Here is a 7,497-nt window from a genome sequence, read left to right on the forward strand (position 1 = left end):
GGAATTACAATAATCTAAACGCGATGACACAAATGCATGGACAATTTTTTCTAGTTCAGCTAAGGAGACCATATGTTGCAGTTTAGAAATATTCCTTAAATGAAATAAACAGGAATGTGACAGAGACTTTACGTGTGAGTCAAGGCCCAAAGAAGAGTCAAATATTACTCCAAGATTTTGAATATCTGGCTTAGCAGAAGAACAGAAAGGGGCAAGAACCTGACTGATTTTAGAATATAGATCAGGAGGAGCTATGATCATGGTCTCTGTCTTGTTCATGTTTAAAACAAGGTAATTGTCAGAAAGCCAATCAGAGATTTGAGTTAAACACTGGACTAGGGTGGACAGCCTATCCAGCTGATGAGGCTTAAAGGACATATACAGCTGAATGTCAGCGGCATAGAAATGATAAGACAGGTCACTAAAAGACTGAATAATGCCAGCTAAAGGAAGCATATAAAAGAAAATAACAATGGACCCAAAACTGAACCCTGTGGAACCCCGCAGGTCAGGGCAGCAGTGTTAGAGGAGAACCTATCAGTCCTAACAGAAAAGGTCCCGTCTGATGTAGGAAGAAAACCAGTCTAAGGCGGTGCCAGATATACCAGCCAGAACCTTCAGCCTGTTGAGTAGGATTTTGTGGTCGATGGTATCGAAGGCTGCGCTAAGATCTAGCAAAATGATCACGGAACAATTTCCTGCATCAGGTGCCATTAGTAGATCATTATGGACCCTTAAGAGAGCGGTCTCTGTAGAGTGCTGCTTTTGAAAGCCAGACTGAAAAGGGTCAAAAATCTGCAATCGGCATAGTAAGGACCTGAACTGATTTTCTACAATTTTTTCTAGTAATTTACTTATAAATGACAATCTTGAGATAGGACGATAACTACTAGGGGAGGTAGGATCTAGATTCTGTTTTTTTAACAGAGGGGTTACCTCAGCATGTTTAAAATAGGACGGAGCGCAGCCTTGCCTCAGTGAATTGTTGAAACTTGGTTCTATGGTAGGTCTTAAAGTTTCTCTTTGTTTATTTCTCACATTTTGCTATGCTGAGCAAATTGAACAGGGATCCTGTTCTTGCTACTATTAAGTCCACAGTTTAGTCTGGCACAGCAGGAAATCCTAAAAGCTAATAGGCTGTCAACACAACTCAATGTGTTTGGTTGCATTTGCAGGCAGATGAGCAGAAGGATGATGCAGAGAAACATACCTTCTCCTAATACTAATCCTGACCAATCCTGCATAACTTGGGACTTTATAAAAAGACTCCAAAGGACTATAAAAGGACACGAACATTGTGTTCCCGCTTTTTATCCAGAGCCTGGCCCCTGGAATTATTATCAGCTTTTTTCAGGCCCTTACATCACATTACCATACATTTAACCAGATTTGAATCACCCAGCTCATTGACCAGTGTAATATTCACGCAAAGAAACTGGCATGCTATATGTCTTTAAGAAGGCGTTCTGTGCCTCACACACACAGTCATGGTATTTTCTCTAAAATGAGGAAGCAGTGGTCACGTGAGAAAAGAGGGAAATACAAGTATTCAGAAACTTTACTACAATTTACAGCCTCTAGAGAGAAGAGAAAGAGGAAAAACCAGCTGACTGTTGCTCGGGAATCTTTTTTTCTACTACAAGATAGTCTCTGGGTCTCTTTGTGGGCTTAAGAAAAACAGAGAGCACTAAACCACATCCTCTGACCTTCACACTTCTTTGTCTCCCAGTTTTGGGCGTGAGTCTTGTACAGACTTGTTTGTCTGATTCTTGGTCTGCACTCACAGTCAGTGTTGTTGGTTTCTCTCTCAGGCTGACTGAACATGAGTGGTTTGGAGGAAGACGAGGACACAGCAGAGTCTCCAGGATCCAGCCGTCTGTCTATGAAGAGCGATCGGTCCAAAAATCCTCCACCAGTCTTCAGTGCTGATCCTGGACCCTCAGACGAAGAGTAAGAGCCTGTTTGTGCTGTAAACTGATGTCTAAGATGATTCTGCTGCTGTGTCTGTGAGAGCAGCTTCACTGAGCTGCTGCGTTCCCACTAACACAGCAGAGCTTCAGTGAGGATGTTCAACATCAGTTTGTTTTCCAGCAGGGAAACTACAGGGAGTGCAGAATTATTAGGCAAATGAGTATTTTGTCCACATCATCCTCTTCATGCATGTTGTCTTACTCCAAGCTGTATAGGCTCGAAAGCCTACTACCAATTAAGCATATTAGGTGATGTGCATCTCTGTAATGAGAAGGGGTGTGGTCTAATGACATCAACACCCTATATCAGGTGTGCATAATTATTAGGCAACTTCCTTTCCTTTGGCAAAATGGGTCAAAAGAAGGACTTGACAGGCTCAGAAAAGTCAAAAATAGTGAGATATCTTGCAGAGGGATGCAGCAGTCTTAAAATTGCAAAGCTTCTGAAGCGTGATCATCGAACAATCAAGCGCTTCATTCAAAATAGTCAACAGGGTCGCAAGAAGCGTGTGGAAAAACCAAGGCGCAAAATAACTGCCCATGAACTGAGAAAAGTCAAGCGTGCAGCTGCCAAGATGCCACTTGCCACCAGTTTGGCCATATTTCAGAGCTGCAGCATCACTGGAGTGCCCAAAAGCACAAGGTGTGCAATACTCAGAGACATGGCCAAGGTAAGAAAGGCTGAAAGACGACCACCACTGAACAAGACACACAAGCTGAAACGTCAAGACTGGGCCAAGAAATATCTCAAGACTGACTTTTCTAAGGTTTTATGGACTGATGAAATGAGAGTGAGTCTTGATGGGCCAGATGGATGGGCCCGTGGCTGGATTGGTAAAGGGCAGAGAGCTCCAGTCCGACTCAGACGCCAGCAAGGTGGAGGTGGAGTACTGGTTTGGGCTGGTATCATCAAAGATGAGCTTGTGGGGCCTTTTCGGGTTGAGGATGGAGTCAAGCTCAACTCCCAGTCCTACTGCCAGTTTCTGGAAGACACCTTCTTCAAGCAGTGGTACAGGAAGAAGTCTGCATCCTTCAAGAAAAACATGATTTTCATGCAGGACAATGCTCCATCACACGCGCGTCCAAGTACTCCACAGCGTGGCTGGCAAGAAAGGGTATAAAAGAAGAAAAACTAATGACATGGCCTCCTTGTTCACCTGATCTGAACCCCATTGAGAACCTGTGGTCCATCATCAAATGTGAGATTTACAAGGAGGGAAAACAGTACACCTCTCTGAACAGTGTCTGGGAGGCTGTGGTTGCTGCTGCACGCAATGTTGATGGTGAACAGATCAAAACACTGACAGAATCCATGGATGGCAAGCTTTTGAGTGTCCTTGCAAAGAAAGGTGGCTATATTGGTCGCTGATTTGTTTTTGTTTTGTTTTTGAATGTCAGAAATGTATATTTGTGAATGTGGAGATGTTATATTGGTTTCACTGGTAAAAATAAATCATTGAAATGGGTATATATTTGTTTTTTGTTAAGTTGCCTAATAATTATGCACAGTAATAGTCACCTGCACACACAGATATCCCCCTAAAATAGCTCAAACTAAAAACAAACTGAAAACTACTTCCAAAAACATTCAGCTTTGATATTAATGAGTTTTTTGGGTTCATTGAGAACATGGTTGTTGTTCAATAATAAAATTATTCCTCAAAAATACAACTTGCCTAATAATTCTGCACTCCCTGTAGTTTGGCCTGAAAACATCAAACTCACTGAGAAACACATGATCGAGTTCTTCTGTCTGTATCTGTATGCAGCTCAACATCTGTGAGGATCAATATTTCAATTGAACTGATAACAGGGAGATGGGGTGTAGAGCGCTACGCCTCCGCATCAGACGGTGCCAGCTGAGGTGGCATGTCCCACCGGGAGGGGACCCAGGACACGCTGGAGAGTCTATGTCTCTCGGCTGGCCTGGGAACACCTCGGTCTTCTCCCGGAAAAGCTAGAGGAGGTGGCTAGGAGAGGGAGGTCTCTGCTTAGGTTGCTGCCCCCGCGACCCGGCCCTGGATAATAGGAAGAAGATGGATGGATGGAAAATGACTGGGAAAGCATAATTCTAAAGTTGTGCAAATCGCCTCTGAGAAACAGCAGCACCTGTCGCAATAAGGGCCACAGTTTGATAGAGAAGGGTAGGACTGATTTCCTCAAGCCTTCTTTATGGCCTGGTTTGGTTTGTATGTATTCACGTACGCCGGTTTGAATCAGTCTGAGGGAGGAGCTCTGCTGCCTCAGTACTGTGGAGTGGAGCGAGTAAGACGGGCGGTCCATGATGGGATCAGTGACTCTAATGTCCCTCATCACTCAAATACCTCGAGATTCTGGCCAGTGATGGTTCCAGCCTCATGAACCAGTTTGCTGATCCTGTTACATGCTGACATCTTTGGCACTGATGCTGACCCCCCCTCCACCCCAGCTGACAACAGCAGAGCAGCTGGCACTCGGCACCACAGACTGGTAGACAATGTCGATTAATGATACAGTTTGAAACCAGCGGTGGTTATACACACCACACTGTATCGGTGCCCTGTGTTTTCTATCAGAATAAGCATTTGGTTTGTCAGCAGCTCGTCTGTTGGATCGGACCACGCTGCTGCCTAATATGTCCCACACACTATCAGCTGCTGCGGTGAAGAGATAATCGGGAGGAACACCCCGCCCCATCTGAATGTGAGTGGGTGCTTTGGTGTTGAGGAGAGTTCATCTGAGGTCATCTCTTCTTAGACTGCTGCCCTGTGACCTTTCAGATGAATGGATGGGTACAAAAGTAAACAGATACCAAGAGTATCAGTGCCATTAGCTGCAGAGTGCAAAATACAATACTGTTTGTTTGTTTGTGTGTGTGTGTGTGTGTGTGTGTGTGGGTCCCGTGAGTGTTGTCCTGATGATGCAGCTGCTGACATCAGTTGATTTTGACACATGACATCTGACATATGAAACTTCCTGTTTCAGGTTGTCGTTTGTCATGTTTGAGGAGACGTTTCTGCTGCACTTTCATCGTTTCGGTTGCTTCCTCCACTGAAGTCTGGTTTTTAGCTTCTCCAGGTAACTCAGGTGTTTCCTCCCGTTTAGTTTGGTTTGATCAGACGAAGCTCTGCAGTCCAAACTGACACACCTGGCTCACCTGTGTGTGTTGGCGACTTACCTGTTGCTGCTTCCTGTGTCACTCTGAGTGTTGGACAGCAGGGGGAGCTGTTTGCTCTCTAACCGCTTAGACAAATATAGACGATGAGCTCATGTCTGTGTCTGCTCACTGACTCACACCTGAAGCCAGTTTCCAACCGCCAGGTAACCCCTCCAGCATGTTTCTGCACTGTGGGAGGGGCCGGGGTACCTAGGGGGCGGTCTGTGCTGGGATTCCTGTTAGAGACAGCGGGATCGGCTGATCTGAGGTCTGTGAGTGAGTGAGAGGAAACTTTAGTTCAGAGGTGAGCTCACATCAGACGCGGCTACCTGCAGCCTCCTGAAGGTGTCCGCTGGCAGACCTGTCGCTGGATCTGAGGGACGGAGAACAGGAAGCTCACTGAGTGAACTCAGGTGTCCGCAAAAGGAGGTGAGAGGAGGCCCCCAGCAGCTCCTCAAGGTGTGACTGTTTTCACAGTCTGCACGCAGATATTCTCCATCATGAGAATTTATGGCTTCATGACTCATCCTGCCTGTTTGAACTCACCTGACCTTTGACCTGCTGCAGAGGTCTCTGGTCAGAGGAAGGTGTGACATCATCAGGTGACATCATAAATCTGTCATCAGGACTGAAGCTTCATACCTGACGCTTCACCTTTACCTGCAGCTGCTCAGTTTTTATTTATGTATTTAAGATAAGATAAACCTTTATTAGTCCCACACGTGGGGAATGTGCAGAATATGGACAACACAAAGTTACAAATATTAGGAGAAACAATAGAAAAATAGAATAAAATACTACGTCAGAGGCAGTGTAAAATAAAATATACAGATGTACTGTTTAAAGAATGTACAGCATAAAATCTGAAAATATAAATATGGACATCTGTATATAAAAATATACATATATGTACGTAAACAACAGCATCAGAAATGCTCCAGAAAAACTGCACATTGTGCCCAGCAGCAACAGTTAAATGCACGTGGTGATATTGCACATCAGGGAGACTAAGCGAAGGTTTCCATTATGTGTCTGTCTGCACGTGTGCGGTCCTCTGCAGAGACCATGTTGTGGAGTCTGACAGCAGTAGGAAGGAAAGACCTGTGAAATCTCTCCGTCCCACACCGTGGGTGCCGCAGCCACTGAAGGAGCTGCTCAGTGCTGTCACAGTCTCCTGCATGGGGTGGGAGATGTTGTCCATCAGGGATGACAGCTTAGCCACCATTCTCCTGTCACTCACCACCTCCACTGGGTCCAGAGGGCATCCTAGAACAGAGCTGGCCCTGTTCAGTCTCTTCCTGTCCCCAGCAGAGATGCTGCCTCCCCAGCAGACCACACCGTAAAAGATGGCTGAGGCCACCACAGAGTCATAGAAGGTCTTCAGGAGTGGGCCCTCCACTCCAAACGACCTGAGTCTCCGCAGCAGGTACAGCCTGCTCTGCCCTTTCCTGTAGAGGGCGTCTGAATTATGACACCAAGGTACCTGTAGTGCCTCAACTGAACTGAATTTATTCTTTTATTGTTTATTTATTTTGACCATTTTGTTTCCTCTGGACTCTGAGAATAAAGCGTCAGGCAAAGGATGGCGTGCTGTGCTTCGACCCGCTGAGTGGGCGCTGGGATGGCGTGCGGGCGCTGGGCGAGCCACACAGCCAGCTGCAGCTGGTGGGCGTGGAAGGACTGCTGTACGCAGTGGGCAGGGGCTGCCTGCTGAGCGTGGAGTGCTACGACCCGATCGCCAGCAGGTGGAGCCACGTTGCGCCGCTGCAGAAAAGGCTTGTTTGCAGTGGCTCAGGAGGCCGCAGCGTGCAACAGCCATCTGTTCGTGTCGCTCTTCTACTGTCTGCTGCGCTACAACCCCCTCCGCGACGAGTGGGAGGAGTGCCCGTTCAACAAGAGCCGCAGCTGCTCCTCCGACATGGTCGCACACCGCGGCCATGTCTAGTGCTTCGATGTGGACCGTGAGCACACCAAGGTTAGCGCACACAGGTACAGCACGGTGGTGAAGGCGTGGCTTGAGGGCGCCGCCTTCCTGCTGGAGAAAGCGCTGCTGTTCTGCTGAGCTGTGTTTGGCAATCGAATCTACTGCATCAACCACAGCCGCACGCTGCAGTTCATCGTCGGTGAATAGGTGGCCGGTTTCCTACTCGAGGCCCTGCCCACCCCCTCCATGGCCCGGGGCAACCTGGTCCTCTTCGTCATCAGCCTGCCCGGGACATACTGACCTCTAACCCCGAAACACGGACCGTGACCTCTGACCCTGGCTTTTCAGAACTGCAGTCGGGCCTGCTCAGCCCCTCCTTGTCATCGCGGTGCCTTCCTGTTCCTGACTTTGTCCCAGAGAATTTTTCTTATTAAAAATGTAAATTTCAGTCTATTGAATCTTCACTG

General features: G+C 47.1%; 1 pseudogene; it reads left to right on the forward strand.

Moving 5' to 3' along the window:
• The first annotated feature begins 1,822 nt into the window (after positions 1-1,822).
• Positions 1,823-7,051, forward strand: LOC116330538 (annotated as a pseudogene).
• Positions 7,052-7,497: the final 446 nt, after the last annotated feature.

Source organism: Oreochromis aureus, linkage group 11 (genome assembly GCF_013358895.1).
Source record: "Oreochromis aureus strain Israel breed Guangdong linkage group 11, ZZ_aureus, whole genome shotgun sequence".
NCBI lineage: Eukaryota > Metazoa > Chordata > Actinopteri > Cichliformes > Cichlidae > Oreochromis > Oreochromis aureus.